Source organism: Pongo pygmaeus, chromosome 7 (genome assembly GCF_028885625.2).
Source record: "Pongo pygmaeus isolate AG05252 chromosome 7, NHGRI_mPonPyg2-v2.0_pri, whole genome shotgun sequence".
Classification (NCBI taxonomy): Eukaryota; Metazoa; Chordata; class Mammalia; order Primates; family Hominidae; genus Pongo; species Pongo pygmaeus.
In genome coordinates, this window is record NC_072380.2 from 157,705,840 (window position 1) to 157,720,748 (window position 14,909).

At 48.5% G+C, this 14,909-nt stretch overlaps 1 long non-coding RNA gene across 1 annotated transcript; it reads right to left on the reverse strand.

The window, feature by feature from the left end:
* Window positions 1-4,112: 4,112 nt before the first annotated feature.
* On the reverse strand, window positions 4,113-6,235 carry LOC134740058 (uncharacterized). The gene is made up of 2 exons (XR_010127320.1): window positions 5,778-6,235; window positions 4,113-5,647 (listed from the first exon to the last, which is right to left on the reverse strand). It is a non-coding gene; the product is annotated as an uncharacterized LOC134740058 (long non-coding RNA).
* Window positions 6,236-14,909: the final 8,674 nt, after the last annotated feature.

A 14,909-nucleotide genomic window follows, 5' to 3' on the forward strand; every position in this document is an offset into this window, starting at 1 on the left:
TAAATAAAATAAAAAATATATATATAAACGATCCTTGCCTCACTGAACTGAAATGCCGCCTTTGTGAAATTGTAAATTCCCCTCTGTTTTGGGGTCATTTCTAGGATTTCCATTTTAGTCTTTGATCTTTCTGTCTATTTTTAGACCAATTCAACATTGCTTTGCTTTCACAGGATTTAGAGGCTAGTTTAATCTGGAAGGTAAATCCTCCCTCCTAATCCTTTATAGTTTCCGTGGCTAGTTTTGAAAATTTTTCTTCCATATATACATTAAACTGACTATATCCTTTGAAAGATGCAATTACTGGGTGTCAACTTAGAGGTATGTTAATTGTATACATATTTTCGATATATTTGGAAAGAATTTACTTTTTAGTAAGTCTTCCAAGAATGTGGACATCTTTTTTTCGAATCTTGTTTTTATGTCCTTCAATATGGTTTTACACGTCATAATTTATTACATCTTACTTTATAATGACTAAATATTACATTTTATAGTTTTTGTTGCTACTGTGAATGAGCTATTTTCTCATTTCCATTTCAAGTTGGTGATTATTACTTAATGATTATTGAGGAAAGCTATTGAGTTTTACATACTTTAATATATCCAGTAACTTTAACAAACATTCATATTAATCCTAATAGTGTTTTCTATGCAATCACATCATTGCCCAAAAAGAGTCAATGTCTTTTCTTTATCAGCACATATACAAATCGTATTTCTTTTTGTTTTCGTAAGAATTACCAAACAATGTTGTATTAATCTGCTCAGGGGGCCATAACAAAATACCTCAGACTGATGGGGTTTAAACAACGGAATTTACTTCTCACGGTTTTGAAGGCTTAGGTCCCCAGTAAAAGTGCTAGCTGATTTAGTCTCTGGTGAGGACCCTCTTCTTGGCTTGCAAATGGCCAACTTCTCACTGCGTTTTCACACGGCAGAGAGAGAGAGGGGGGAAAAAAGAGCGCGCACACTGGTGTCTCTTCCTCTTCTTAGGGCATCAGTTATATCAGATCAGAGCTCCACTCCATGCCTTCATTTAACTTTTTTTCTTTTTTTGAGACAGAGTCTAGCTCTGTCGCCCAGGGTGGAGTGCAGTGGAGCGATCTCGGCTCACTGCAAGCTCCGCCTCCCGGGTTCACGCTATTCTCCTGTCTCAGCCTCCCAAGTAGCTGGGACTACAGGCACCCGCCTCCGCGCCCGGCTAATTTTTGTATTTTTAGTAGAGATGGGGTTTCACCATGTTAGCCAGGACGGTCTCGATTTCCTGACCTCGTGATCCACCTGCCTTGGCCTTCCAAAGTGCTGGGATTACAGGCATGAGCCACCAAGCCTGGCCAACTTTTTTTTTTTTTTTTTGAGTTGGAGTCTTGCTCTGTCACCCAGGCTGCATGGAGTGCAGTGGCATAATCTCAGCTCACAGCAACCTCTGCCTACCAAGTTCAAGCGATTCTCCTGTCTCAGCCTCCCTAGTAGCTGGGATTACAGGCGCCTGCCACCACGCCCGGCTAATTTTTGTATTTTTAGTAGAGATGAGGTTTCAGGGTTTTACCATGTTGGCCAGACTGGTCTCGAACTCCTGACCTCAGGTGATTCATGCACCTTGGCCTCCCAAAATGCTGGGAATACAGGCATAAGCTACAGCGCCTAGCCCTCATTTAACCTTAATCACTTCCTTAAAGGCTGTTATGGACTGAATGTTTGTGTGCCCCTGAAATTCCTATGTTAGAGCTCTAACCTCAGTTGTAATAATATTTGTAGATGGGGCCTTTGAGAGGTGATTAGAATTAAAGGTCATGAGGGTGGAGTCCTCATGATGGGATTAGTGCCCTTATAAGATAACACACTAGAAATGAGATCTCTCTGTCTTCCTCCATGCCACGTGAGGACAGAGTGAGAAGGCAGCTCTCTGAAAGCTAGGAAAAGACCCCTTGAGAAACTCTCCATCCCAGCACTCTGATCTCAAACTTCCAGCCTCCAGAACTACGAGAAAATAAATTTATATTAAGACACCCAGTCTGTGGTATTTGTTACGGCAGCCAGAGTAGACTAACACAAAGGCCCTATCTCTGGTACAGTCATATGGACAGTTAGAGCCTCAAATACGAATTTTGTGGGAACATAATTCTGTCTGTAGAAAATTAGAGCAAAAATTATGTAAGTTGGTGTCCTGGTCTTATTCCTTGTTTTAAGAGTAATAGCTTTTTTTTTTTTTTTTGAGATGGAGTCCACTCTTTCTCCCAGGCTGGAGGGCAGTGGTGTGATCTTGCTTGGCTCACTACAACTTCCACCTCCCAGGTTCAAGCGATTCTCGTGCTTCAGCCACCTAAGTAGCTGAGATTACAGGCATGCGCCACCATGCCCAGCTAATTTTTGTATTTTTAGTAGAGACATGGTTTCACCATGTTGGCCAGGCTGGTCTTGAATTCCCAACCTCTAGTGATCCACCTGCCTTGGCCTTCTGAAGAGCTGGCATTACAGGTGTGAGCCACTGCGCCTGGCCCAAGTAATAGCTTTAGTAAATATGTCTAATCTGCTTTTTACAGCTTCTGAGTTGCCCGTCATGGTTACAAAGTATTCCTCTGCTCTACCTTGTACATATGATATTCTAAGTTTTCACTAAGATTTTTATTGCTCTGAGTTTAAAAAAATTTTATTGTGGTAAAATTCACATAACATAAAATTTACCACCTTAACTTATTTTAAATTACAGGCACAGTGGCTCATGCCTGTAATCCCAGCAATTTGGGAGGCCGAGGCAGGCGGATCACTTGAAGTCAGGAGTTTGAGACCTGCCTGACCAACATAGTGAAACCCCATCTCTACTAAAAATACAAAAAAATTAGCCAGGCATAGTGGCATGCACCTGTAGTTCCAGCTACTCAGGAGGCTGAGGCAGGAGGATCGCTTAAACCCAGGACCTGGAGGAGGTTGCAGTAAGCTGACATCGTGGCTTGGGTGACAGAGCAAGATCCCTCTCAAAAAAAAGAAAAAGTAATAGCTTTAGCATATCGTTCTATAAATGATGCTTGTTCTTGGAGTTTATGGTTAATAATTTTTACCATATTTAAATCATTTTCATTTATTCCTATTTTCTTTGAAATTTTACTCAGAATGGCTTCAGAATTTTATTCAATGTTATTATTTAGCATACGAGGATGGAATGCTGTTTTTTCTTTTTTTTTTTTTTTTTTTTTTGATATGGAGTTTCGCTCTTGTTGCCCAGGCTGGAGTGCAATGGCGTGATCTCAGCTCACTGAAACCTCCACCTCCTGAGTTCAGGCAATCCTCCTGCCTCAGCCTCCCATGCCCAGATTTTTTTTTGTATTTTTAGTAGAGATGGGGTTTCACCATGTTGGCCAGGCTGGTCTCAAACTCCTGACCTCAGGTGATCCGCCTGCCTCGGCTTCCCAACATGCTGGGATTACAAGTATGGGCCACCGCACCCGGCCTGTTTTTTCTCTTTTAATTTGTTGAGCTAATGAATTGCAATGGTATGTAGTTATCCTTGCATTCCTGAAATAAACCATATTTGGCCATGGCATATTATTTTTTTGATATGCTGCTTGATTGTATTTGCTACTGTCTTATTTATAATTTGTTTTTCAACATTAAACATAGAGATCTGGGTCTATAGATTCTTTGAGCTCTATCATTTTGGCGTGTTAAGCCTCGCTATGGTTTGGGTGTTTGTCCTCCCAAACCTCATGCTGAGATTTGATCCCCAGTGTTGGAGGTGGTACTTGGTAGGAGGTGTTTGGATTATGGGGGTGGATCCCTCATGAATGCATAGTGCCCTCTTCATGGTAATAAGGGAGTTCTAGTTCTATGAATTCCCCCAAAACCTGGTTGTTTAAACAAGCCTGGCCCCTACCCACTCTCTCTCTTGCCTCTTCTCTTGCTGTGTGATCTCTGCACACCAGCTCCCGTTCATCTTCCACCATAAGTGAAAGCAGCCTGAGGCCTCACCAGTAGATACTGGTGCCATGCTTCCTGCACAGCCTGCAGAACTGTGAGCCAAATAAACCTCCTTTCTTTATATTACCCAGTCTCAGGTATTCCCTTTATAGCAACACAGACTTAGACAAGCTTACAGACAGAAGGCTTCGTAAAGTGAATTGAGGTTTTTAATCTTTTTCTGTGGCTTGGAAGATTGTAATTAACTTTCAAATTATCTGATCTCTAAAGGTTGGTGAGAGCTCAGATGTGATCTGGAGCCATCTGGAGCTTTCTTAATGGTAGCTTTTTAATCACCTCTCTAATCTCTTTTTTTGGCAATTAGTTAATTCAAGTTTTCTACTTTGGCTCAGCTTTAGTATTTTGCTAGGAACCTATCTGTTGAATCTACATTTTCTTGGCTTTTCCTGGCCTACCTGGCACAGTCTGTACTGAGAGGACGAAGGCCTTTTCCATTGGTGTCCTTGGCCATGAGTGGGTCAGGGCATCTCCTTGTTGGCTTGGGTATCAGTGGGGAGTGGAATGAGGACACAGCTTCGCCTCTAAGGACTCAGAAGCCTTCTTGCAAAGAGAAGGCCACCCCTCCCTTGGGGGGATTGGGGGGTCCAAGATATGAATAAACATGGAGTGTTCACACCATCCTACGGCCTGCAACCCCAGTGAGAAGACCCCAGCCGTGTTTCTCTTTGGAGTGGCCCATCCATAGCATTCTGCCTAAAAAAGCAGGGTCCTGGAGTTCCAGGGCTTCTCACTGCACAAGGCGCGGGACACACCTCTCGTCTCTTGGGAGGTACCCAGAGCCCAGCCTCTTAGGCGCTGGGCGATGCAGGGGGTGGGGACTGTAAGCCCTGGGAGATGGGGCGGTGAGGGGCGCTGTGGGGCAGGGTGGTGTGGGAACTGAAGTTGGGGGCGCTATGGAGGATGCGGGGTGGTGTGTTGTAGGGCAGGGCGGTGTGGGGGATGGGTGGGGCAGGGCAGTGGGGCGGGGCCGTTGGCGGGGCCTTGGGGCGGGCGCTGCGGGGCGGGGTGGTGTGGGGGGCTATGGGAAGGGGCACTCTGGGGAGCTGTGGGGTGGGGTGGTGTGGGGCACCTGGGGGCGGGCCGGTGTGGGGGTGCTGTGGGTGGGGCAATGTGGAGGGTCATAGGTTGGGGCCTTGAGGCGGAGGTGGGAGGCTGTGGGGCGCTGTGGGGTATTGTGGGGTGGAGCCTGGCGCTGTCAGGGGCTGTGGGGCTGAGGGACCCGAGGTCGAGGCCTTGTGAGGCGCTGTGGGGCAAGGCGCTGTGGGAGGGGTAGGGGGCTGGTGGGCTGGGGGCACGGAGGGGAGGCTGTGTGGGCGCTCGGCGGCAGGGCGGGGCGGGGTGCTGGTGGGCTACGGGACGGGAAGGTGGGACGGTCTGGGGACCATGGAGGGCTGGGTGGGCTGGATCAATGCCCAAGTTGACTTCGCGTCACCAACTGGCATGAGGTTTGGGTAGAAAAGCGGGCTTCTCACAAGAATAAAATCCATCAAGGTTCTCTGTCTCCACCGCATCCCCCAGTTGCAGCGCCTTCCTCCGGGCTGGAACCTGTCGGGGGTCCCCATCCTGTCCAGGGCCGCTGTCTTCCAGGAAGGAGAGAGCTGTGCCCAGAGAGGAGACAGAACTCTTTCTTCGTGAATCGCATCCTTTTCTGTGCGGGATGATTTACATTCTGGGAACAAACGGGGCCGCATCTCACAGTGTTGCAGGATGCCAGTGGTGCAAACAGTCGGCGACCGGGCCATTTCCCAAGGGTCTCAGGCGGCCCACCCAACGGCAGCTCCCCCTTCCCTATCCGTCACCTCCTCGTTCTCCTACGAAGGCGCGAACTTTCCAGACTCTCGCCGGTCCTCGACAGCACTCATTCAGTCTCCACCCCTGGAGATCCCAGGCCGTACTCCGGGCCAGAAAAGAAGGCGGGTACAACCGCGGTGTCGGGTCCTCCCTTAGCCGCTCCTTCTCCTGAGGGAGACAGGCGGGAGAGAGGGGGAACCACCGAGGCCTCGGTCTTCCCGCGTCCTAGAGCGGCCGGGCGAGCCTCACTTCCGGCCTGTGACCCGCTGACCTGTCCTTGTCCCACCAGTCGGGCGGTGAGTTGGACTGACTGGTGACCCCTGGCACCAGGCTTCCCCATGGGCACCGGAGCAGGCGGACAGGGGTGGGGTCCCGCGAGCGACACGGAAGGGTCAGGGTGGCGGAGCGGACCCTGTGGAGGCGGGGTCACTGTGCTCCTGCGAGGGGTCTTCGGGGGTGGAGTCTCTCAAGGTTGCGGGGGCGTGGTCACTGGTCACGGAGCTGGGCCAATAAAAGCGGGGCGTGCACGGTCGCGGGCTGGTGCCTATGAAGGACGAGGGGTATGGTCACAGGGCGCGATCTACGAAGGATGCAGGGGCGAGGCCGGGTCTCTGTAGGATGTGCGGTCGCGGGTCGGAGTCTATAAAGGACAAGGGGCGTGGTCCCTGGGTTGGGTGAGGGGTGTGGTCATGGGGTGCAGGTCTGTGTAGGGTGAGGAGCTTGTTCCCCGAATGAGGGTCTGTGAAGGGTGAGGAGCGTGTTCCTGGGGTGGGGGTGTTTGTAAAGGATGAGGAGAGTTTTTCCGGCATGAGGGGCTGTGAAGGGTGGGGAGTGTTTTCCTGGCTTGAGGGGCTGTGAAGAGTGAGAGCCGTGTTGCGGGTGGTGCAGGTCTGTGAAGGGTGAGGGGCGAGTTCCCGGAATGAGGGTTTGTGAAGGGTGAGGGGCGTGTTCCTGGGGTGCAGGTGTTTGTGAAGGGTGGGGGCGTTTTTCCGGCATGAGGGGCTGTGAAGGATGAGGGGTGTTTTCCTGGCTTGAGGGTCTGTGAAGGGTGACAGCCATGTTGCCGGTGGTGCGGGTCTGTGAAGGGTGAGGAGAGCGTTCCTGGAGCAGGATATGTGAAGGGTGAATGACGTGGTTTCAGGGTGAGGTTAGTGCAGGATGAGGGGAGTTGTCTAGGAGCTGTGTCCTCTAAGGTGGGGGGCGTGGTCTCTGGGCGGGGTCCGCCATTTTGTCTGGTGAAAGTTGGGAAGGGACAAGCGAGACTCCCACCTCTGGCCTCATCCTCATCCCTGCGTTTTCCCCACTTGTACTGCCAGAAAGCTGAGTGGTGGCAATCACTTTTGGAGTCTTCCTGAGACGATCCACCAATATGAAGTAAACTCGAGGAGGTGAGAGGAAATCATTCGTTCATTCATTGATTCCACTCAAGGATCACCCAGGGCCCCTCTCTCAGCTCTTCTTCTCACGTCCAATGCCCTACAAGATATCTGGAAGCCGCCCTGCTGTCCCTGCACGGCTCTTGGGCCGGAAGCGTGCTGGGGGTGGTGGGGGCCAGGGAATAGCATAAAGAGGGAAATGTGGAGCAGAGCCTAGCTCTGTCTGTGCAGGACTCTCAAGCATGAATGGCCATGGGATGGTGATGACAGGTGGTACCTCCGACTTAGCAAACGTGGAGCACTGAGATAGGAAAAGGCCACTGGACCCCAACCTGTGCCCTGGACCACAGGTTTCCTCCTGTGTCCTCTCCTGCCTCCAGACTGCCCTCTGCCAGAAACCAGAGTGATGTCTTCTATTGCTGCTTGTTAGAAATAAATGCTTATTCCCTGGTGTCTCAAGGAAGAGTCAGCATTTAGACAAAAAGTACTCTCAGCAAGGCAACTTTACTTTCTGCAGAAATGGTACTGCTTGCCAGCAGTCTTGTCAAGAGAGTACACCGAACAAAGGGAGACAGGAATATGTATCCCTAACGCATGAGGTCCCTACTGCTGTGTCCTATCTCCATTGGCTGAGTTGGACCACATATTCTAGGCTGAACTCGATTGGCTAACAATTTAAAACTTTCTAAATAGGTAAAGACAGTGAGGAACAAAGGAAAAGAGGAAGTTGCTTACGAAAGGACTTTAGAACAGTAATAACATTTCCAAATAAGGAAGGGGCATAGGCTGCATGCTGGGACATGTCTGGGCACGTCCAACACGAATATTTTGGTTAAGGTACAAGGACATAGAATGTACTACATGTCTGTGAAAATGTCTAACACAAATACTGAAGTCAGAGTATACAGGCATACAGTATGCTTATTCCATTACATTTGCTATATAAGGCGTAACAGAGAGTTATCACTATAAAATAAGAAGCTTGAACAGAACTAGCTCTGAGAGAAAATACCAATAACATTTCTGATTTAAAGAAGAAACTTTGAAGAGGAACTTTTTATTTTCCACACTGCTCTTAATTTTGAGAATGTTCCACAGAAAAGTATTATGAACACCATAAACTCTTCATTTAGATTCTATAGTTGTTGTTGACATTTTGCCACACTGGCTGTATCTTTGAATATATTTACTTTTTGTTGCTGAAAAGTAATTTGAAAATACCGTTGACCCTTGAATAATACAGGGGTTGGGGCAGTGACCCCTGTGCAGTTGAAAATCAAAGCATAACTTTTAACTCCCCTAAAATTTAACTACTAATAGCCTACTGTTGACTGGAAGCCTTACGCATGACATAGTCAACTAACACATTTTTTATGTTATATGTATTATATACTCTGTTCTTAAAATAAGCTAGAGAAAAGAAAATGGTGTTCAGAAAATCATAAGGAACACATAATATATTTAATATTAATTAAGTGAAAGCGGATCATCATAAAAGTCTTCATCCTCATTGTCTTCACATTGAGTAGTCTGAGGAGGAGGAGGAAGAGGAGGATTGGTCTTGCAATCTCAGGGGTGACTGAGGTGGAAGAAAATCCAATTATAACTGACCCTCGCAGTTCAAACCTGTGTTGTTCCAGGGTCAGCTGTAATTTGTAGACATCATGACACTTTCCCTTAGGTACCTCAGCCTGTTTCCTAGAGGTGAGGACATTTTCTTACATGATAGCAATACTTTATTTCACCTGAGAAAATTAACAATTATCCCGTGGTCGCCGGGCACGGTGGCTCATGCCTGTAATCTTAGCACTTTGGGAGGCTGAGGTGGGCGGATCACGAGGTCAAGAGATCGAGACCATCCTGGCCAACATGGTGAAACCCCATCTCTACTAAAAATACAAAAATTAGCTGGGTGTGTTGGCATGCGCCTGTGGTCCCAGCTACTTGGGAGGCTGAGGCAGGAGAATCACTTGAACTCAGGAGGCAGAGGTTGCAGTGAGCCAAGATCGTGCCACTGCACTGCAGCCTGGCGACGGAGTGAGACTCCGTCTCAAAAAACAAACAAACAAACAAAAAGCAATAATCCCATGGTCACATAACTTATTTCTGCAATTGTCTCTAAAATGTCTGCATAGCTGGGTTTTTCCCCTCTAATTCAGAAGCTAATCAAGATTGCATGTTGCATTTAATTGTGTCTCTTCAGGCTTTTTTTTTTTTTGAAACAAGGTCTCACTCTGTCCCCAAGGCTGGAGAGCAGTGGCGCCATCATGGCTCATTGCATCCTCAACCTCCCAGGCTTAGGTGATCCTCCCACCTCAGCCTCCCGAGTAGCTGGAACTACAGGAATGTGCCACCATGCCTGGCTAATTTTTTGTATTTTTTTTATAGAGACCAAGTCTTACCATGTTACCCAGGCTAGTCTCAAACTCCTGGACTCAAAGGATCTGCCTGCCTTGGCCTCCCAAAGTGCTAGGATTACAGGCCTAAGCCACCGCACCTCGCTGGCTCTTTTAATCTGGAATAGCTTCACTGCTTTTTGTTTCTCTTTAGGACACTGACTTGTGACCATGTGTGGCCATCTATCTGTGTTCTACCCCATGTTCTAGGTGTAACCTGGAGCCCGCACAGATTAACACTCCCTGCCCTTCATGCCCCAGTGGGTGAAGTCGTGGTCTCTGCTGTCCATGAGGCAGAGGTGGTTGAGGTGACATGCAGCCAATTATGGCCTGCCCCTAACTCCCTGGGCCCAGCTGCTGGGGAGAGACCCCTGCTGACCACCTTTCCAGGATCCAGCTCAGGCCATGCCCCTCCACCCGCAACCATGATGCCATGGTGGCTTCTTTTGTGGTGGCCTCTTTCAAGGGGGTGCAGGGAGGCTGCAGAGCTGAGGCCTCAAGATGGACAGGGCCGTGGGCCAGGGGCCTGGTGAGGAAGCCAGTTTACAAACCCAAGTCAGAGTGGGCTGAGCCAGGGGCCGGCAGAGACTGAGAGACCAAGGACCAGGGTAGTGATTGGGGGAGGGAGGCACCCTGGCCTCAGGCAGGGGTGGGGGCGGCTGGGGAGGAGGGGAGCAGGTGGAGGGGTGAGCCCCCACCCCCTGCCATTCCCAGCCTGGGGCCTGCTGCCAGCTCTACCAAAAGGGTTTTCTCCAGGCCCAAACTATAGGTCCTCCTGCAGGCAACTCTGAGGATGCACACCCCTCCAGCATGACTCCAGCCCCTCTTGAACATGCCTTGCCCCCACAAGGCATTGAATTGAGGTGCTCTAGGGAGGAGGGCAAGCTGGAGACCCGAGGGAGCCCACAGTGGACCCGAACTCCGGGGGTGGGAGAGGGTACCAGTGGGAGGTGTTGCCAGGCAGGGTCAGGGTCAGGTCACATCCTCCAGACTCCAAGCAGCAGAGGCACAGCATCACCCTTGAACCTGAATTCAAGGGCTCTGCAGCAGCACTAAGCCCAGGTGAGAAGGTCTTGGGCACAGGTGCCCTTCATGCTGAAGGAAATGCAGGGTCACCAGCTCCTAAGACAGCTTGTTACCTGGGGCTGCTGCAGCAGTCAGGTGTGCGGGGCATGGGGTTGCCCTTCTGTGTCTTCGTTTTGACACCCTGCCTCTGTCTTTCCCAGGAGGAGCCCAGTGATGGCGGCTGAGCCCCAGGTGAGCTGGCCTTTGGGGAACAGTTGCTGCCCAAGGCCTCTCCCCCTCAGCCTGGAGCCCCTTGCCCAGCAGACCCTTGGGGCCCTGAGAACAGAATCTCCCTCCTCAGATCCAGGCCCACCCCACTAGCTGCCCCTTCCACAGAGCTGAGCAGGATGCAGGGCCCTAAGGGGAGAGCCCAGTTTTGAGAGCTCTGTGTTTCCATAGTCACACCTTCCCTGCCCAACCTACCTCTAGCTCTTTTCCTAAACATCTGCCTGGAAGGTAGGGAGATGCATGTAGAGCCTCTTGCTAGAAACTCAGTCCAAGCTGCAAGGTGCACTTGCCCTTGGGCAGGGGTGAGGCTCTCTGGGCAGTGAGCACCAGTGATTCCAGGGCACAGTGATGTTTGAGGAGGTGGCCATGTACTTCACACAGGAGGAGGGGCAGCACCTGGGACCCCCTCAGAGAGCACTCTACCAGGATATGATGCTCGAGAACCACTGCACCCTAACAGCTCTGGATAAGCATCACATGGTGGGCTTCAGGTCCCTGCTCCCCATCCTCAGGTGACTGGTCCCCTGGGCTCTCTTGACTCATAGACCAGACATCCCCAGTCCATGCTGGTGTGCCCGTGTCCCAGCAGGGAGTGGCCAGTGATCTCATCACCCATTCTTTCTTCTCGAGACCTCCTCTGGATCCCCCTCCTCTTGCAGCCTCTGTGGCCCTCAGCCAGGGGCAGCTCAGATATTCTAGCACTGACCATTATCTTCTTGATAAACAGGTTTTTCAGTGTCCACACTCAGGGTTATCTCCCAGCAGGAGCAGGGGGAAATGCCATGGGTCATTGCTCTGCCAGGGCCTGCCTACACAGGTGAGTGAGGAGGTAGGTATCTCAGGGGAACTGTGATGTGTTGTGCATGTGAGCTGTGAGAGTGGTGAGGGGGGAGTTCAAATGGCCAGCTGAGAGACCCCTGATTGTCTATTCTGGTTCCCGTCCTGGCCCCACCTTCCCTCTGAAGGGAAGTGTAAGTCCATTGTGCAGCTACTCAGGTGGGACAGCCATTTTCTAGTGGTGACCAGGCTTCCCTGATGAGCTGATTTGCACTTACATGTCAAAGTACAAACAAAACTCCACATTGTAGTCACCTGAGAGCATGGCCTCAGCACCCTCTCCTATTTCCACAGTTTGCATGCTGCTTGCATGCAGGCATTCTTCTAGGTGCTGGGGTTAAGTATAAGCAAAACCAAGTCCTTGTCTTCAGGGAGTGTGCATTTTGGTTTGTGGAGAACATCGTAGTTTGTGGAAGAATTATTTATCCTGCCCTGATGTCCTATCATATTGTTGGTCTCTACATTAGAATGTTAAGGGACAGGGGACTTCATTCATTCACCAAGTCCCTGGTACCTCAAGCAGTGCCAGGCACCCAGGAGGCACCTGGCAAACACTGCTGGAATGAATCCCTCGTTCTTTAGTTGTCAGTTCCTGCTTTGTGCACTGCGCCATTAAGGTGCCGCAAGTACTTGTGTGAGAAGGCATTTGCCCTCACAATTTCAGTCCATTCAGAGAGAGATGGATACACACAACTAAGCGTGATACAAGACAAAATGGAATAAAGTGATTAACAGAAGGGAAAATAAAACTCAACTCAGGCTGAGACATATGAGCTGCACAGAAATTTCCTTTGGCTCAATCAATTTTTTCTTTCACAGAGAAACTTTTAATTTCCATTCTTTGTTTCAGATTCTTAGGTCAAGACAAAGCATAAACAATCAACCCCAACAGAAAAATCTTCTGAAGAACAATTACAAGGAGTAACTCAGGAAATTTTCCCAAGAGGCAATCCAGAGGAGTTTGAGTTTCAATCAGCTTGTAGGACTGAGACAGGAGCAGAACGTTGCTGGAAAAAATTCACAATACAGACCAGGATGAAGTTATTTCCCTAAAAGAGAGGTTCAAGGAAAGTGGTCAGCTCCCCCTTGAAAATCATTGTAGCAGACAAATATCAGGAATGTAATAAATTGGAGAAAAGTTTGTCTCTGGGCACAAAGCCTGTTGTACCTCTGAGGGACAGGCCAGGAAAGAGAGCCAGTGGATGGAGGATGGGTGGCTAAGGCTTTCCATGTGAGTCATGTCTGAGTGGACATCAGGCAGTTACCAGTGGGACAAAGCCCCATGGATGTCATGTGTATGGGAAGTCTTTCAGCAAGAACTCACACCTTACTTGGCAGCAGATAATTCATGCTACAGAGAAGCCCTGTGTATGTATTGAATATGGGGAAAAAAATCACAACTCAAGCCTTATACAACATGAGAAAATTCACCATGGATGGTGAAACCCTATCTCTACTAAAAACACAAAAATTATTTGCGTGTGGTGGTGCATGCTGGTAATCGCGGCTACTCAGGAGGCTGAGGCAGAAGAATTGCTTGAACCAGGGAGGCGGAGGTTGCATTGAGCTGAGATTGCGGCACTGCACTCCAACCTGGACGACAGAGTGAAATTCTGTCTCAAAAAAAAAAAAAAAAAAGAAAAGAAAATTCATGGTGGAGAGAAACCCTATGTGTGTAGTGAATGTGGTAAGGGCTTTAGGGAGACATCAAAGCTTGTTAAACATCAGATAATTCATACTGGAGAAAAGCCCTATAGGTGGAATGAATGTGGCAAAGCCTTTAGTGGGAATTCAAACCTTATTAAACACCAACTGATACATACTGGAGAGAAGCCCTATAAATGTATTCAGTGTGGGAAAGCCTTTAATCTGAAAGCAAATCCCATGCAATATCAGAGAATTCATACAGGAGAGAAACTTTTTGAATGTAAAGTGTGGAAAAAGCTTCAGTCAGCCATCACATGTGATTCATAATCAAAGGAAGCATTCTTGAGAGAAGCCCTACAAATGCAATGAGTGTGGAAGGGGCTTCAAACATCACACCTGATTGATCATCAAAGAATACACACTGGAGAGAAAACTTATGTGTGTGTCATGTGGGAGAGGCTTTATTCAGATGTCACACTTGATTCATTGCCACAGAACACATTCTGTAGAGAAGCCACATGCATGTAGTGTATGTGGGAAATGCTTCAGCCAGAGCTCAACCCTTATTAGACATTAGGTTATTCACACTATGGATAGCAAGTATAAGTTAAAGGAATGTGGGCAGGCTTTCAGTGTGAGCTAGCTTCTCAGTCACTGTCTCACAAATTCTACTGGAAAGGAACCCCTCAATTCATACAGGAGGGAAAAGCATCCAAGAATGCAACAAAGGTGGGAAGCCTTTCATTGTAGCTCATTATATAATGTCAGAGTTCCTATTGGAGAGAACCCCTATGGATGTAATGAATGTTGAAAAAGCATTTAGTTGGAACTCATATTATTTACAATGAGATAATTCATAGAGGATATAATGGATATGAGAGGCTTTGGTATACTGCGGGAAGTAGGTGGAAATGTGGGTTCCTGCTGTTGCCAGCTGCTCCCTTTTGAATAAACTGCCCTAGCAGGTGCTTGCCCCAGGGTGGCCATGCTCTGTAGGGAATCTTGCTTTAGACGGGGATTGTGAGATGGAGTCAAAGACAGCCTTATTCCTGGCTGGGAATGCTATTGGAAATGCTAGGGGAGGCCAGTGATCCATGGTGTGGCCTGATCTCAAATATGCAGAAACCAGAAGCAGAGACCAGACCCAGAGAGAGGCAGATAAATGCAACCCCCAAAGTGGATGCACAGGAAAATGGAAAACTACTAGAGTTAGTGTTGGGTCTCCAGAGCTGCCTTTTTATCCTGAACAATAATGAGCAATGACTCAAGGTCTTCGTGAAACCAAACAGAATAGCTGAGGCAGCTTCCTACACCTCTGCACTAAGTTTCTTAAATCTGAAAGCGTGTAGAATGAGGGTCAGCTGCACCAATATGTAGGATCTGTATTTTCATCAGAAGACAATCCATTGTGGCTACTGGCTATACTGAAAACATAAAATTATTTTAACATAATCCTTCAGCAGCTTAGGATAAAATCCTTGACTTTAGAATGAAGTTTTCACTATGAAATGAAATCAAGGCTGGGCACAGTGGCTTATGCTTGTAATCCCAGCACTCTGAGAGACCAAGATGGATCACTTGAGGCCAGGAC